Source organism: Amblyomma americanum, chromosome 1 (genome assembly GCF_052857255.1).
Source record: "Amblyomma americanum isolate KBUSLIRL-KWMA chromosome 1, ASM5285725v1, whole genome shotgun sequence".
Lineage (NCBI taxonomy): Eukaryota > Metazoa > Arthropoda > Arachnida > Ixodida > Ixodidae > Amblyomma > Amblyomma americanum.
Window position 1 is genome coordinate 352,486,498 of NC_135497.1, and position 18,088 is coordinate 352,504,585.

Genomic DNA, 18,088 nt, shown 5'->3' on the forward strand with positions numbered 1-18,088 from the left:
GCCGCTACAACCTCCGTCATCGGCACGTCGAATACCATCCGGGAGACCAAGTTTGGGTGTGGACCCCGGTACGCCGCCCAGGCTTGTCTGAAAAACTGATGTGCCGTTACTTTGGACCGTACCGAGTTTTGCGCCGCGTCACCGAAGTGACCTACGAAGTTCTTCCTGACGGGACTGTGCAGCCTCAGCGTCGTCCACCCCGCTCTGAGGTTGTGCACGTTGTCCGCATGAAACCCTACTTCACGCGGTAATGGATAGTACGCTCAGTGTTCTGCTAGTTTTCGCGTGGGACACCTTCGCCCACCTCCCTTGTACATTTTTGTGTGCTTGTGCTGTTTTTTTTTTCTCTTTCCACTGCCCATACTGCAACCCCGCTTTTGTTTTTCTTTTTTTTTGGAGGGGGAGTAATGCCACCTGGTGTTCTCAGGTGGCGCTGAAGTGTCTTCGAAGACGTTGAAGTGTCTCTCGCTGGCTGGCTGGCTGCTTGCTGTATTCTGCTGGTTAGCGACCTGTCTCCCTGTTTTCCGTTACAATATAGTCTTTGTTTCCATTAACAGTATTCAAGTCGTGTAGTACATATTTTAGGACTCGAATGACACTGTAGACAAAGTACAAATTGGACCTCAATGTGCAGTACACATGGATTTGCAGCCTGAATCGGCAGCAATTCACAAAGCACCGCAATGTGCCACGACAAAGAAAAAATTACAAAATCATGGCCCACAGCACCAGCAACATGCTTTAGAACAAACTTGTGTTGCCCAGCCTCTGCTCTTCACAGCCTATGTTAAGCAGACACTGAGTACAAATGAGTTAAAAAAAGCTTTGGGACAAATGAACATGAAACAGTAATACTAAACGTGCGTGTTGTTTAGCCAAACTCTCCATCAGTAGGTCTATTATTAGGCACTAGGCAGAGAGAATAATTGAAAATCCCTTATTATGAGATGAGGGCATAAGGCCACTGTGGGGGCAAATGGGCATAGGATAAAAATCTGTTGAAGACTATATTATTCAAACAACACAAAGAATGACACATTCTTTCCGCAGACATGTGTGCCAAAACAAATATTTCTAGTGTTGTTCAAACTGCCGGTAGTACTCGACAAGTGCTTCCCTAACATCTGCACCATTTGCAGTTACAACATCAGAGGAATGTGCAGGCTGCACATGCACAGCGTCATCAATTTCTACTTCGTGCAACCACTGTTGTGCCACAGAGTCATTAAAATGCTCACAAATATTGTGGAGCACGCAACACGCCCTTATTATTTGTGCCACATTCTTGACGTTGGCATCCATTCTTTTTGAAATGAGCCTGAACCTTGCTTTAAGCCTCCCAAATGTGTTTTCCACAACCCTTCTGCACTTGGACAGGTGGTAGTTGTAGCTCCTGTGCCCATCGCAAGTATTCAGGCTTCTGAATGGCTTCACTAAGTTTGGTGTCAGTGGAAATGCTTGATCACACAGGATCAAGGGTGGCACAATCACTCTGTTGATGGTGGCAGTTGGCGCACTGAATATCGGTGACTCAACCATCGTGGCCAACGTGGAGTTCTGGTATACATATGAGTCATGGCACCGCCCCGGTGAACCAGCGCTCACGAACCGGAAATGGTACTTGTGGTCAACAAGGGCCAGTAGAATGACACTGTACCTGCAAAGCACAATATTTCATGACCATACAACAAACTGCATTCAGAAAGAGTCATCAAATATGTACTCTCATGAGGACAGCAATGAAGGAGGAATATTATAAAAAGAAGTAACACGATGCGCACATGGAGTGCTTCAAATTGCTTGCTAATGTCACAAGATGCATTCCTGCCGTTTTTTCATATGCTTCCACATCAGTAGTTCATACGTTTGTTCTATCCTATCTTGACCATCAAACAATGACCTCAACACATACGCTTAGAAAACTCACATTTACAATGGCTATATATTGTTTTACAGACGAAGAGCACAATATATGTAACCATGAAAAGATGGACATTTCATTTACAACTGCTATGAGTTTTTTTTTCACAAGTGGCAATGAGCATAGTATGTGAGAAATAAAAACGCGGCGTCTCCAATGTATGACTGCTACAAGTTAATTGTGCTGGTGTCAAGCAGCACAGTACATGCAAATATAGTGGACGTCTCCTGCATGATCCTTTCAATAATATCAGAACTCGTTGACTACTTACCATCCTTTGTAATTATAATAGTCACTGGCATGCTCCTTCGACCCCGCAGGGGGGCGCCTGCAGCTTGCAGGCGTCGCGACGGTGAGCGGCGACACCGCGGGTTCCCGAGCATCCGCATGGACATCCCCGCAAGGGGATGATGGTGAACTGTGCATCACCACGGACCAGAGCACCCGCGCCTTGCCGTGCGTGGCATCGCCGTGTCCGGGGAAAGGGGATCCTGGTGGTTGAGCCGATGCCGAGCGTTTGGACCCTTAAGGCCCCTTGGCGGAGGCAACACACCACTTTGGCCCCAGCTTCCTGCAGACGGCACCTCCGGCCTGACCCGACCGGGGGGAATCGCAGTCGCCTTTTCCTATCCTCCTCTCCATCTTTCACTTTCCTATCTCTGTCTCACAACTCTCCTATATCCTACTCGCTTTTTGGTTTTTCCTTTTTTCCTGGCGGCGAGGGTTAACCTTGTGTGACCAACTACCCTGAGTTGCGTCATATTTGGTTATAGTTGAGGTGTACAGCTGGCGTGAGCAGGACTTGCTATCAAGTTCCTGTCCCGTCCCCTTGTTGGACTCCGTGGTGGGTGGCTGGCACCATGACCGAAAAACAATTTTTTTATGGCTCCCCAACTTTCAAAACCTGATCGCTCTCTCAAAAGAGGGCGGAACGAGGCAGACAACTTCTTTTAAAAAAGAAAAGTAACTTTCCCCAAATATCATGTGATCCACAGTGAACAACAAGATAAACAGGCAAGAATAATATCCCCCTTCCTTGTGTCAAAGTGCTTGACTGAAACCTTAGGCATTGGCTATAAGCTGTCAAAAATGGCCAGCGGCGACTTATTGCTCGAACTGTGTGACAATGTCCAACAATCTAAGCTCTCCAACCTAACGTCCATAGGGGAAATCCCGGTCTCCATGACTCCTCATCGCTCACTTAACACTGTCCGAGGCGTAATATAGGAAAATGATTTTCTTCACATAACTGCAAAAAGAAATGCTCGAAGGGCTCATCGACCAAGACGTCATAGATGTCCACCGAATCAAAATCCGGAAGGACAACAAGGAAATAGACACAAAACACATGATCCTGACGTTCAACACCAGCACCCTGCCCGACACAATCGACGTGGGATATTTGAAAATCAATGTAAGACCATACATACCAAACCCTCGCAGATGTTTCAACTGCCAAAGGCTCGGGCACGGCTCACAGAGCTGCCGCGGTCGCAAAACGTGCGCAAAATGTGCCTCGAACGATCACCAGTCTGATGTATGTGACGCAGCCCTGTGCTGTGCAAACTGTGAAGGAGAACGTGCTGCATACTCCAGGGCGTGTCTGTCCTGAAAGAAAGAAAAAGAGATAATCACCATAAAGACAAAAGAAAACATTTCTTTAAAGAAGCGAGAAGGCGTTTTGCGCTTACAAACACATTCTCCTTCACAGCAAAACAAAACTTCGCTGATGTGGTGCGCAGGGGCGTAGCACCACACAGCACTCCGGCACCTGCCAAGGCCGCTCCCACCGAGCCGATGGCAGGGCCATCCATGCCCCAGGCAGGGTCAGCGAAAGCTGCCCTGTCATTGCCAAAGCAGGGACCGCCGGTCCATGGGTCGGCATCCCGCAGGACCTGCCCCCGTCGGGAGAAACCTGAAACTAACACAACCGCGACTGCGCGGTCCTCCAGCACCTCTGTTGAGGTGATGGATACAACACCCACTCCGCCTCCATTACAGCGGCGGAACAGCTTTCTTGAGCGAAAAAAAGACAGGCCCCTCATAACGGGCCCACCACATAAGTAAATCTCCTTTGATTTTCTCTCAAAAATACAAGCATGGCTTTTTTAATTCAATGGAATTGCAGAGGACTTATGCGGAATTATAGTGTCAGAACACATATTTTAGGGTCAATGTTACCCATAGTTTTATGTCTTCAGGAGACCAATCTTGGTCCACAACATGTGCATATCCTGAAACATTATCAAACTTTTAGACGCGATCGAGAGCAGGCAAATCGACTCTCAGGAGGCGTCGCAATTGTCGTCCAAAGCGGCGTCCCTGCTCGAGAAATCAAGCTCAATACAAAACTTGAGGCGGTTGCAGTCAGCATCGTCAGCTATAAAACACTAACAATCTGTTCCGTATACATTCCTCCACATTTTACATTAACAGTCCATGATCTAGAAGAATTGATAGATGAACTTCCAAAGCCATATCTGGTAGTTGGGGATTTTAACGCTCACTCCCCTTTTTGGGGAAGCGAGCGCTGCGACTCTAGGGGGCAAACAATCGAAGATTTTATCCTCTCAAATAACATCTGTCTTTTAAATACAGGAAAAGCAACTTATTGTTGCTCAAGCTCGGCAAAAATGAGCTTTCTCGATTTAGCTTTCGCATCACCATCGCTTTTTAACGATTTTAAATGGGATGTTTTAAATGACCCTCTGGGAAGTGATCACCTACCTATTATCATCAGCCTCTCATCGTCTACTGCAGTCATCCCCACAAGACCACGGCGCTGGAAACTTCACCTCGCCGACTGGTCACTTTTTACAGCAAGTGCCACACTAGAAAAAGAATTTTGTGAAGATCTCAGCATAGACGAAATTAATGGAAAGTTTACTACATGCATAATATCGGCCGCTTCACTAGCCATACCACAAACAACAGGACTCGTACACAAAAAACATAAAGTATGGTGGACACAAGAATGCACATTGGCAAAAAAACAACAAAATAAAGCTTGGGGCTCTCTGCGTCGTCGGTATCCCACAGCGGAGAACTTGATTGCCTTTAAGAGGGCCAAGGCCAGAGCGCGATTCGTTCGGAGAAATGCCGAGAAATCCTCGTGGCAGAAATATGTGTCCGCAATAAACAGTTCAATAACCTCAAAAAAAAATGTGGGAAAAGGTTCGAAGATTCAGTAGTGACCATACCCCTTTCACACTTCCTCTATTGACTACACCCGGGACACAAACATTATTAGAACAGGCCAACTACTAGGTGAGCATTTTGCTGAAGTTTCCAGTTTGTCCAATTACACAAACACGTTCCAGAAGTACAAAGCAATAGCAGAAAAACAAAAATTTCCATTTGCAGCAGGTATGCACGAGGACTACAATCAACCCATCACACTCCAGGAATTGATTAGGGCATTATCTTCTGGTAAAAGGACAGCAACAGGCCCAGATAATGTGCATTACGCTATGCTTGCCCATCTCTCTGAGGCTGCCGTGCAGGCATTGTTGAAATTCTTTAACAAAATATGGACAACTGGAAATATACCTGAGGAGTGGAAGAAAGATATAATAGTACCTTTTCTGAAACCCGGAAAACAACCAACAAGTCCTAACAATTACAGACCGATAGCCCTCACCAGCTGCATCGCTAAATCTTTCGAAAGCATAATAAACATTAGACTGACCTTCACACTTGAATCTCGTCGACTCTTAGATTTACATCAATGTCGATTTAAGGAAGTATGCTCGACCACTGATCACCTTGTACGCTAAGAAAACACCATCCGGGAGGCGTTCATCCACAAACAGCACTGTATCGGGGTCTTCTTCGATTTGGAGAAGGCCTATGATACCGCGTGGAAGTTCGGCATCCTCCATGACCTAGCAGAGCGAGGGATCCGCGGCAGGATGCTGAACTGCTTGAACGACTTCCTGACTAACCGCACATTCAGAGTCCGTCTGGGAGCAACTCTATCAATGACATTCACCCAAGAGAATGGTGTACCCCAGGGATGCATTTTAAGTACGACACTCTTTATAGTAAAAATGAATTCTTTGGCCAAAGTAATACCTAAGTCCGTAATGTATTCAGTTTATGTAGATGACATACAGACTGTCCTGCGAGAGACAAATACAAATCACACTAAATAAACTGGCTGCTTAGGGAGAGAAAAATAGATTCAAGTTCTCCCCTCAAAAAACGGTAGCTGTTTTGTTCTCATTACGACGAGGCCTACAGGTCGATCCCAATCTGTGCTTGAATCAAACCACACTGCCAGTCAAACAGGAACATAAATTTTTAGGCGTCACTTTTGACAAGATACTTACATTTCTGTCACTCATTAACAACCTGAAAAAGAAAGCATCCCAAGCCCTCAATGTATTAAAGGTACTCTCGCGAAAACGGTGGGGGTCCGATAGAGCATGCCTATTGCAAATATATCGCTCTTTGGTGCGCTCCAAGCTGGACTAGAGGTGTGTGGTATATGGTTCGGCAAGAGCATCCTACTTGAAACGACTGGACCCTGTTCATAATCTTGGTTTGCGCCTATCAACTGGAGCATATAGAACATCCCCGGTAAATATTCTTTACGTTGAAGCTAATGAGCCCACACTAGAGGATAGAAGAGTCACACTAACATGCACGTACATCCTAAAAACCCGTTCTTTCCCTAAACATCTCTGCTATCCCATTGTTACCAAGTGCCCATCTAGGAGATTATTCAATAATAAACCACATTTTGTCAGGCCACTAATAATGCGCTTTGAAGATAAATGTGAAGACTTAGCAGTGCTGGACGCCCTACCTAATATTGCACAAAGACATGAATATCTACCACCGTGGTACAGCCTTCCTTTCGGTATGTGACTTCACATTGACACACGTAAACAAAGAGAAAATAGCACACGAGCACATACTGCAAGAGTTCTTTGCACTACAAGAAAAAGATGACTCACTGAATTTTACACTGATGGCTCAAAAACAGAAAGTTATGTCGGAAGCGCAGTAATTCAAGGAACAAAGGAAAAAATGATACGATTGCCACAGTATGCATCGGTATTTACTGCGGAGTGTTATGCAATCATTGTAGCTGTAGAACAAATAGTAAAACAAAACATAAAAAATAGCATAATTTACACCGATTCACTGAGTATGCTAAAAGCGCTGCATTCTACAAACGCTGCTGAACCCATAATAGGAAATATCATAGATAACATAGTTAAAATTACAAAGCAAAAACATAACATTATATTCTGCTGGGTCCCTAGTCATGTTGGAATTTTAGGTAATGAGAAAGCAGATGCTTGCGCAGCACAAGCTAGAATTGGCCATATAAAACAAGTTAACATAGCACAGAGGGATTTTTCTAAATTACTGCACAGCAAACTCAGGAATAAGTGGCAGATTGCATGGGACGAACAACAAACTACATTCTATAAAACCTGTTTTGGGAGAATGGAGATCATGTACACATCAGGAGCGTTTCATAGAAGTTATTTTGTGTCTACTACGCATTGGACACACACACCTTACTCACAACTTCTTACTGACAAAAAAGACAAACCTCTCTGCGAAATGTGTGGCGATGAACTCACGGTAAACCACATTTTAATTGTATGCAAAAAACTGGAACAACATAGGAAAAAATATTTCACAACATTGTACAATGAATACATCCCACTACACCCCATGTTACATTTAGGAGATCAAGCACTGGTTGATTTTTCAAGCATTTTTAAATTTCTCAGAGAAGCCAATGTTTTATACAAACTTTAGAAATAAAAAGCGTAACCTATAACAAAAGCTCTAACCGTGTGTTTGGCGCATCATAGCCTCAGTTGCTTTTGCGCCATAAAAATCAATATAACTAACTAACTAAGCTCCTTCGGTGGCGACACTGCGATGTGACATCCGTCCAGCGCTCCAACGGCTTGCGGGAACCCACACATAGCTTCAAATTCTTTTATGTGAGCACGCATGTGGGCATTTTCACCCACTCGTGTTCCCGCGTAGCCACGACAGTCTCACAGAATTCTCTGTAGAGCTCGTTGACTGTTGACCGCCCAATGCCAAAGACGTCAGCGACAGCTCTGTCCTCTGCGCACGAGCAGAGCTTGTACAAAGCGACTGCGACGCGTTTCTCTACGGGGATGGGCTCACGCATGTTTGTGACTTGTCGCTCCATTGCTGGTCGGCAAACATCTACAAGATAGCGAAAACTTGTCTCCGACACGCAAAAAGATTGCCGGAAGTGTCGGCTACCTAAACCAGGCAGCGTGTCTTCAAACCACCGTTCGTTACGGGGGTATGCCCACACTTGCCGCCGCACTGTGCGCCGAGACGAGGCCAGTGCTATAAGCTAGGCGTTATTCGCCAATAGACGCCGCCTTATTTCACGCACCTTTCGCCTTGATAGCGCAAGATCCACGGACGACGACAAAACCACACTCATTGCAAGCGCAATTTCAAATTTGCTCTCGTCGTCGCGTGGATCGTCACTCATTTTGATGGAGACCGCCGAAAACAAGGCACACCAGAAAAACGTGACCGCAAAAACAACGATCGCAGGGGCAAAAGAACCAAAGGGAACAACCGAAGAACGAAGCTGAGCCTGAGCCAGACTGAGCGAGTAGGGCTCAGTGTGGCCAGCACTGTGATGTTATGCTCTGTACTTGGAAAGTCATGTCATTATTGCAGTTAAAATTGCGTTGCTATAACACAATACGGTTATAAAAGTAATTTGCTAAAAAAATGTGACATTTCTGTATTTACATCTGCAGTGAGGTTTGCAATTTTAATAACGCTTTTCGCCGATGAGGGCACTAAAAACTTCTTGCGAAGGTCGTTCCGCGACCGTGTAGCACGGACGAACTCCCTTGAAGTATAGTGCTCCTTTGGGAGCGTAAAGGAGCATTAGTTCAAAGTGCCTTTAGAGTGCCCGTGTGACAGGGGTATTAGAGGCACAATCATAGCGCAGCGAAAGCTCCAGCCAGTGTTGTTCACTGCTGTCACTCGATTGGCGATGGCTTTCTATAACCGGTACGAGTCTCTTAGGCCCCGCTGTGTGAGCCACGTGAGAGAGATTAACATTGCAATGTTCCGATAAGTCCCGTTTGAACACACGCACAACATTCCTACTGATGTGATTTCCGGCATACAGTCTTGGAAAGCAGTTCTTTCAAGAATCCAGTGCCACTTGCAAGATGCACGCACAATGGCATCTCCACAACTGCCAGAAGAGCAAGTTTTGCTTGCTACCTCATCGAATTTGCCGTACCGCTAAGTATACAGAGACTCTTGACAAGAACTTAACACCAGGGCGCGCTAATATACACAGAAAGCATAGTGAGTCCCAAGCTGAACGTATATCCTGACTTGAAAAAGCTCTTGAAAATGTTTATCCCGAAAAAGCTCTGCGATGCATCTAGTTAGCGTATCACAGGTCAGCAGCTGCAGATGCAATTCGAAGGCACCTTGCAGAATTCCCACAGGATATTTCACCCAAGACTAACAGCAATTTGAAAAAAAGGGCTTTCTGAGTTACAACAGCGCTTTGCTTTTTTGCATGACATTGTCAGCGGTGCAGTGCATCACAATGCAGCTAAGACATGCTTACAAGAAGGCTGGTTAACTAATTCTCATTAGTTAATTTGTATTTCTAACTCTGACTATTAGGCTTCTTTTTTCCCAGAGGCTTGACGCAAATGATTTCTAATATCTCTAAACACTTCCACGCACATCTTCGTAAGAATTTGCGTATTTTTAGGTCAGCGGGCAACAACTAAGCTTTTCCAGTGATCAGCGAAACGTCGACGGTTTGCTATACAGCTACGGTGACAGTCGCGCAGTGCTGCAAGTATAAACTCGAGGTGACCTCTTGCCAGAGGTGACCGGCTGCAAAAGAGGACCACTTTTGCAAAAAACAAGTACTGTTACTGGATGTTATTGGGCTCCCTTCGAGAGTCCTTCGAGGGCATCCTCTAAGAAAGTATTATTCGTAAATAATACTTTATGCCAGCAGGCACACTGTCGCAATAAAAATAAACAAACTTCCTACCCTGGTTCTTCTCTTTCGCGTAATGCCTGTTTTCTTCCTCGTTTTATTGTAGTGAAGTTTATATATCGGCTACGCACAACTGCGTAACACCGATCTGGACAGAAAAAAAAAGCAAACGATTTTGAGAAGCAGTAATTTGCTCATGGTGAATTGTTTATTTTATTTAGATCATACTGTTAGCCTCGTCAAAGGCTGTTACAGGAAAGTGCAAAATTGACAAGCAAAAAGCACAGGAATATACGAATGTAGGTGCAGGAATTTAGCAAAATAAATAAAGAAAAGACATTGCCACCGCAAAACAAGACAGCGTTTCGAGTGCCAAGGCCAAAGTATATTCAAGGGAGGATTGATGTTTGAAATAAAAGGGTACAATGCCACAATTGCACGAGGAAAATTGAGAATAAAAAGAGGTGTTTCTGGCAAATATTCAAACAACAAAAATTACACTAATGAAAATGCTGGGAGAAATAATACATGACAAAGGTCAAGAAGGATGAGCGGTACTTAGACTCGGTAGAAATTCATTTACTGACGGGCTCCTGATTGTATCACTTCTTAGTGAGTTCCATTCCCTGACTGCTTGCGGGAAATAATATCTAAATGTGTCGCGACCGAATCTAAATTCAGTTAAATTTTTAGAATGACTTCTGCGTGTGTTTCTTGTTAATGACTGGGATAGGTGTTGAATTACGCCTAATTTCAGGGCTCCACTCGAAAGTAGGTAAAGAAACTTCAGGCGTGAAAAACAGCGGCTACTGATAGTGGGAAGACAAGCTTGATGAAGCGATGGTAGGCAAGAACTGTACGTCAAAACGCTCGAATATGTGCAAAAGGCCCGGTAAGTACCGAACTAAACGGGTAACATATTAAATAGTGGGTTACCGATATTTCTAGTTAGTGTGTCTTCGGTGAGCTCTTGTTAGCTGGGCCTTTCAAGGATAGTAATCTGTAACGGTTCTTTTGGCTCTTCTACCATTGGTATATGGTGAGGACTTGTGACGTCATGATTCACAGCTAAGCAACCAACCTCACTGGACTGTTCCTGTATTGGAGGCGGATCTGGCCAATGCCGAAGAAGCGAGCGAATGAATCGCGAAAAAGGTCCTCCGCCGAATACGGCGCGAAACGTTATATAGTTCGCTGCAGCCTTCCATTGAAGCTGTTGCTGTTGGGTGTTCGCGCCCGGGCAGAACAAAAAATTCGAACTGCTTTTTATTATTATTTCAAGCAGGAAACGCTTTCAGGCCCTGTAGTCTGCATAATCAAGTGACCTTAGTCTGGAAACCTTGCCGAACCTGAAAGCACCAAGGGAGCCCATGAGCGCTGCCTCTATCCAAGAACACAAGCAAGCGAATCAGCAGCCAAAGGGTCTAACCAATTTAGACGAGTGCGGCAACGGCCATCGATGAGCTCCTTCTTCAATGCACTACACCTTTCATTCCATTCCATCCTTACTTCTCTCGATGACGAGAGCGACTAGAACAGGCGACGAGGAAATATGCATTAGGCGCGAGAAACCTGCATGGTCTGCTATGATGATCAGAAATGTGAATACAGGATTATTAAAGAGACACTTAAGACAATTCGATAGAATTTTCGTTGTTAGTAAAAATCAATTCTGTGCCTCTTTCTAACTACGTTGATGTTTGGCCGGCAGCGAAACAGCCATTTGATGCTGAGAAAATTGCATTTCAATCTCTCCGCCACGGGATGCATACTTGTGGCGTCTACGCCAAAAAGTACTCCGTGATTCCCGTGTAAAAAGAACGCCGAGAAAGGCTAGCCTCTGGGATCGGAGCTAAATCTGTCATACTTGCGAAATCGCTCGGCAATAACGACAAACGGCTTAATTTTTTTTCTCCGTTTCAAGGTTATTAAGGCTTCGTTTTCAGTGAAAGTAATGTTTTATTCGTTAGATTCAAGTAATCAGTCAACATAGGCAAAGTTCAGGTGAACCGTAGGATCCCTTTAAATTCTCATGACATTGTCACGGATCGGAAACTTTAGTATATGTACCACGTATTCCAGCAAGGATTGGTTTGGTTTACGGGATTTAACACCCCGGTGTTCAACCATGAGTTACGAGGCAAGCCGTAGAGGATGGTTCGGATGTATTTCGACCAAATGGGGTTCGCTAACGTCTTACGCTGCCTTCGCACAGCACACGGGCGTATTTACATTTCGTCTCCACCGAAATATGGCCGCGGTGGCTGGGATTCTATCCCGCTACCTTGGACGCAGCAGCAGGACACCATATGCGCTGAGCCACAGCGGTAGATGTGACGGAGAACTTTTAGTCATCCTTAAAAATATAGCATGTGAGATAAAAGAGCATGCTTCTTCGGAATATTAATGTCATTGGAACGGAAAGCTGAGCGATTTAAAGTTCCCGGATTGAATGTTTTGTTATTAGAGTTTCTAAGAGAGACGGGACACATAAGTGCATAGGACAAGCGCTGTTGTAACAACTGGCTCTCGCTTCGCAAAAGGGTCGTTCTTTTTTATCGTCACATCCACATGCGATCGAAAAACCAAGACAGATAAATCTAAGTACCACCGGCATACCATGTCTGAGATGATATATCTCATTATTCCAGAGATTCGCTGCTTATGCAGTGATCAGCCTCTTTCCTGGTAGACAACGCTTCTCGTATGTCTCTGAAATTGCGTGTGTGGCTTAACAAGAACTCGCGTGTTTTCTGGGGGCTGGATAAGAACCACAGCATTTGGAGGAATTAGCCAGAAAGCCAGAAGTCATAGGACCGATAAGCTATGCTTAGAACCGTTCGGACACCGCGTAACGTACGAACTGGGCCTCTTGAAGGTAGAGGATCCTTGAGTCTCATCATCTCCCCATTGTGGGGTTGCCACGTCAGGATCCTCTCCCCCAATGGTGCTTTCGCATGGCTACACAGGCTTCCAACTCTGGATCTTGAAGTCCCCACAGACTCTTGTGTTCGCTGCGATGTTCGCTGCGGTGTTCGCGAAATTCTTTCAAGCTTATACCATAGAGGAACAGCACGAAAGGAATGAGGAGACAAGAAATACGACCAGCACTTCGTCATCTTGTGTCCTCTTTGCTTTACCACTGTTTCGTGATGGGTAGTAACCGGTAACCACTCTCGCAGTCGTCAGTCCTACTTCTTCCGAGTACTGCAACGGGCTGCCCATCATCTCTATCATGCACGGTAATGAGCGACTGAGTGACAGACGTATACGCTGCGACGCTGTGGCGTCAGAGTAGATCCAACGTCGAACGGCGCGAAAGCGGCCCACCTTCTCTACAGTCGAACGCAACTCAAGACCGAAATGCAGCTTCACCTCAAAGATTGCCCTCCAGGGAAAGGCGTCGATCGATTATCATGACGTTGTGGATAAAACATTAATACGTGGTTGATCACGTGTCAACAGCCAGTTCCTGCGGTGTCAAGCTGGCAGGTTCAAGGCGATTAGCAGTGACGTCACGAGAACCGGTCGACGCCATTGGCTGGAGGGTCTCCCTTAAAGAGGCATCCGTAACTTTGTTCTTGAGTTGTATCTGAGTATAATATAGGCAGCGCTTTTGACGCGAATTTTAACGCAATTGAATTTAAAGTATCACACAGATTAGATGAAGCACAAGGCAATCAAATTGGAACAATGCACACCGTCAGTCCCGCTCATACCCAGCAATAATGGACAAAAGCATTTTGTAGTGATAGCTACATTACGGTAGCATTTCGAGCCTTCAGCGTGGCGGCGCTGCCACCTGGTTAGTCACGTGGTGCGGAGCAGCTCCCGGCGGCACCGTGCCGTGACTGACCACGTGATTTGTCACCATGGAGGAAGAAAAAAAACTAGGAGCAAGCGTGACATGAAGCGCTCAGCCTCTTCAAGCCATCCTCCAATCTTACGCCGCTGCCGAGGGTCCTTTTGCGCACTGACTCTGGTGAAATAGCCCCTCCACAGCTACCGGACTGCCAACCAGATTGGATTGCGGGGCTTTTTAGTCTGACGCAATACAGCGAGAGAGCGAAACCGAAATTCGGCTAAGAGCTACCGCTGCCTTGTCACTTGAGGGCCTATTTCCCATGATGCTTTCAATTATATTTTTTATGACTTGGCTTCAAGATTATGACATCACGCCCCCTCCTAGTTTTTTCTCTCTCCATGTTCATCACCTGGTTGGTCACGTGACCACCCACGTGGTGCAGAGCAGCAGTTCCTGCTGGTGGCGCGTCGCGCCGGCGAAACCGCGCTGCCACAGCTGTGCACATGCGCCGTGTCAAGTGGGACGAAGATGGAGAAGGAACGCCCAGCGAAACGGAGCGGCGAAGGAGGGAGTTTGCAATTCAATTGAGCAAGTTCCACTCGGCCAGCTGTAGCTATCGCGTCACTCCAGGTTTAACCAGAGCTAAACCACTGCCTATTTTTTTGAGTCACTCCTTCCTTTGAGTCACTCCCTTCTCTTACGGCGTGGTTCAGGTGTCCAACGATATATGACAGATACTACGCCATTTCCATTACCCAAAAACCAATTATTGTTATTAAACCGCTTATGAACGCAATTTTTTTTGTATAATGGAAGATTTCGCTAAAACAAGCAATATGTCCACAAATCACCCTATGGCACTCTTGTATTTTCTGCTTTATTATCGTTTATGCAATGGTCAAGTGTTTCCAATTATTTTTCTACAGCGGCCTTAACTGTTCAACGCGACCGGCAGAAACATTTTTTAAAAACGGACCATTCATTACCTTGAATAATTCCATACGAGTGTCGTACATTTTTCTAATTTTCAAAATATTTGTCCGAAAAATTTATACATTGTTCAACAATTGCTCAATTTAACGCACTCCCATCAGAGATGGTTCACTTATCACTGATCGAAACATTGTAACAACAGCAGAAGGTTCCGCAGCAAATATCAAGCGATGGCATTCCTGGCTATCGCTCACTCGTGAGGCCTTTTTCTCATAATGTTGTGGTTGGCCGCCCGGACACTGATGTGCGTGACAAGTAGCTTGTGTATTTTCATGCGATAGCGTTAAGGGTAGTGTTCTGCAGAAAATCCGGTGTCGTCGGCGTTGTGAGCAAAAAATCTGCGAAGCTGCCACCTAAGTCACGTTACCTTATGGCTTCATCGCAACCTTTGCACTGGACTGTGAGCAAACTGATTATAATGATAGTTCGCGAGAGGTTGCTCGGCAAGAGCAACCTTGGTCGCACAAGCCGTACCGGTGGCCGGTGGCAGCACCTGCCATCGCAGGGAAGTGGCGCATCTCTTAACTGCTGCACCACTGCGCCAGGAGTATTATGAGGACTCCTAGAAATGTATGACTGTACAGTCTAGAATCACCAATTCCGCATGTATGGGCATTAGCTCATTAACGCTGTCGCGTCGTACCCTTAAGGAGGAGCTTTTGTGACCCCTACATTTTTTTTAGCGAATGTTTTGCTGCTCCCTTCCGTAGCATGTTCGGCATATGTTTCATATGGCCTTGAACCGAGGATAACCACGTGACATCGCCGAGCCCCAGGTGCGCCGGCTCATCAATCTTCAATTTTCTTCGAAAGCAAAGGAAAGGCGCATAACTGGCCCCCTGGAACAGTGGACACCGCAGTCACACTTTAAAGGGGCTTTGAAACACCTACCGAGGAGAACACAATTCGCTCAGTCACTGCTCTATAGGTTGTCATGAGCACTTCAGCCATATAAAAATTAGCTGCGGTTTAACTACTGCTGAACCTGGTTAGAGAGCGGAAGCTGTGGTGTATCGGGCAAGTAGACGCGGCTTGGCGTATGTAACGTTGAGTGCGTTCATCACGACGGCTAGGCAGCACGCCCACACTGCCACCCTGGCAGGGGGCGGTTAAATTAATGGTACACTGCGAGAGGTTGGTCCCCCAATGAACGCTGCACCCTATTGCTGCAGTGCCGCTCTCTGCCACAACGTTGCCAGTGTTGATGCATGCAGCTCACGTATATCTCTCTCACCACTGCCACGCACCTGAAAGCGCGATTGAGGCGTCCACTGACCAAGTAGTAGTAGTAGTTTTTTATTAAAATAATAGTAAACAGAAAAGAAAAGTTTTTTGCTAGCCCCGGCATCTTCCATCGATACTGATGCACCTCAGCTGGGGCAGCGGAAATAAAGGATAGCAGGCAGAATGGAGAAATGAAATGAAAGAGGTGAGGGGAAGGGAAGAGACTATAGGGGGAGAAGTAATGTACACAAACTATTTACACAATAAGAAATGTGTCCAGGTTGTGCGCGTGATTAGTTCATGTTGGAGGAATAAAAACACACACGCACAGCACTGTGTTGACTACAACTGGAGTGGGGCGTCCAGTTATTAATCGTTCAAGGTAGAACTCGCGGAGCGTTCGGTCACTGCGTGTAACTACCTGGCGGAAAACAGACGGGACGTCAAGCCCGTGTGTTCGAAGAATGCACAGATGCTCACCAAGGTTCGGTCACTGGTGCGCGCACTGCCCTGCGGCCACAATAGTGTCTTGAGGGAGTCTGGTAGTATGCCCAGCGGCCTATAGGCTGCAAGCATGTCACGACGAGCATCGGCGAACGTGGCATGTGGAACACTTTGAAGTAATGAGCGCCAGCTGCTTGGTTTACTAGAATTTATATGAATGACATTACAGCGAGGTACCCCTATGGAATTACGAACTTTACGCTTCAATAAACTACCATTATTGGCCGACATCTTCGAATTATAAGGGACGTCACCAATCGATCACCAAATGAATAAATCAGTGACATCACCAATCACCAATTCGATACACTAATGACGCCAGCAATCAATCCCAAATAAGGTTGCTATATCGATTTACTATGGGGGCCGCCATTTTGAATTGCTCCGACAGAAAATTTCACGGCGAAGGGAGGCGGTAGCAGACGCCAAGAAGTCGAGAAACGTGACAAGTAAGAGCTGGCGCTATTAAAAAATGAAAAGCACAAGCAAGGTCAAGGTATTCCCAGGAAAATCACTATTTTTTCAAAGACCGGCTACCGTTATCATTTGTCTCAAATGTGGGTGGACACCGGAAACGAGCAGTGAGGGAAGGGATAAAGGAGGGAGTGAAAGGAGAAAGGTGCCGTAGTGGAGGTCTCCGGAATAATTTCGACCACCTGGGTATCTTGACATGCACTGACATCGCACCTCACACGGGTGCCCTTTGCGTTTCGCCTCCATAGAAACGCGGCCGGGTTCCGACTACGGTACTCCGGCCTAGTAGCCACCGCGGCGGAGCATAAAGCGCTGATTATCAACAAGTCATCGAGTGGCGATTATCAACAACACGAGTTGGACAAAACGCCCGTCGCGGTGGCTCAGTGGCTAGGGCGCTCGGCTACTGATCCGAAGTTCCGACCGCGGCGGCTGCGTTTTTATGGAGGCTAAACGCTAAGCCGCCCGTGTTCTTTGCGATGACAGTATACGTTAAAGATCCCCAGGTGGGCGAAATTATTCCGGAGCCACTACGGCACCTCTTTCTCCCTTTCTTCTTTCACTCCCTCCTTAATCCCTTCCCTTACGGCGCGGTTCAGGGGCCCAACGATATACGGGACAGATACTGCGCCATTTCCTTTCCCCGAAAGCCAATTATTATTGTTATTAAAACGCCCGACACGACTTCCACCACGCCTGATGGCCCAGTGCCATGTGTCTTGGCAAGTGACTCATTTTCATTAATTTGTCGAGAGGCAGCGGCTGGGCTGGTTGAAGGCTGTAATACATGGAGCGCGACTGCCTGCGGTCATAGAGAGATATCCTCCAGCACTACAGACTGTAGCGAGCAAGGGACCTGCCGGCCGTGAAATATTCAATAATTTCCATCTAAAATGTCAATTTTTCTCGCAAACCAAGATCTCCACTACGGCACCTCTTTCTGCCTTTCTTCTTTCACTCCCTCCTTTATAACTTCCCTTACGGTGTGGTTCGGGTGTCCACCGAAATATGTGAGACAGTTACTGCGCCATTTCCTTTCCTCAAAAACCAATTCCTGTCGCAAACCAAAACCGCGGCGTCCCGGCGCGCGTCTGTGCGAAGACAGGACGCATGTCAGACGCGTCTTTTTTTGGTTGTTGTTTTTGGCGGGCCAATAGCA